The sequence below is a fragment of the Urocitellus parryii genome, chromosome 8 (genome assembly GCF_045843805.1).
Source record: "Urocitellus parryii isolate mUroPar1 chromosome 8, mUroPar1.hap1, whole genome shotgun sequence".
NCBI classification, from domain to species: domain Eukaryota; kingdom Metazoa; phylum Chordata; class Mammalia; order Rodentia; family Sciuridae; genus Urocitellus; species Urocitellus parryii.
In genome coordinates this window covers 48,753,090-48,753,826 of record NC_135538.1, presented here as the reverse complement: position 1 = coordinate 48,753,826, position 737 = coordinate 48,753,090, and positions in this window count along the sequence as shown.

Here is a 737-nt window from a genome sequence, read left to right as displayed (position 1 = left end):
CCATAGGTGGAAAAATGAGAACATTCCTTGGAAACTACACATACACTTTGGAAAGGTTTAATTGGAAAACTATTGAATTTGTAGTTAACAAATTTAAATGCTGTAATCTGTTGTTCTTATGTTAATGTGCAAATGTTGTAGTATTAATTGAAAGGACTTGAACACAATCACAAATGGTTGGTGATTCATCTTTTTCATATGAACATGGACAGGAAATGCTAATAGTTCAGGATAGCTATTACTCCGCAGTAGTGGAGGTTAGATTGTGCTAGGTGATCTTTTGCTATTGCCTTCTTTTTCTCTTTTTAAATTGAACTTGTTTTCCTTATCCAAAATTTTCACTACTGTGTGCCAAGAGATTACTGTATCCTCCTTAAGATAATAATAACTTCCATCTGGGTTTGTACAACCAAAGAGACTGCATTTTTTTTTTTTTTTTTTTTAGTGCTACTAACTCTTGTTTTCTGAAGTAAAGTTTTCACATTTTCTAGGGCATTGACCTTTTCACAATGAACTCTGGCCTGATTTGTGCTGGGTAGCAATTCTTCTTCACTGGATGTTTGGTATAATGACCTGGGGTCATTGGGATTGGCCACCTTGCTTTGTGGGAATTGTTTGACATTAGTTGTATATGCAATTGATATAATAATAATAATAATAAACAACAAATGTGTTTACATTTGTTGGTAAGTTAGAAAACTTTTTTCCAGACAAAACGTTAAAAAAAGACAGGACAT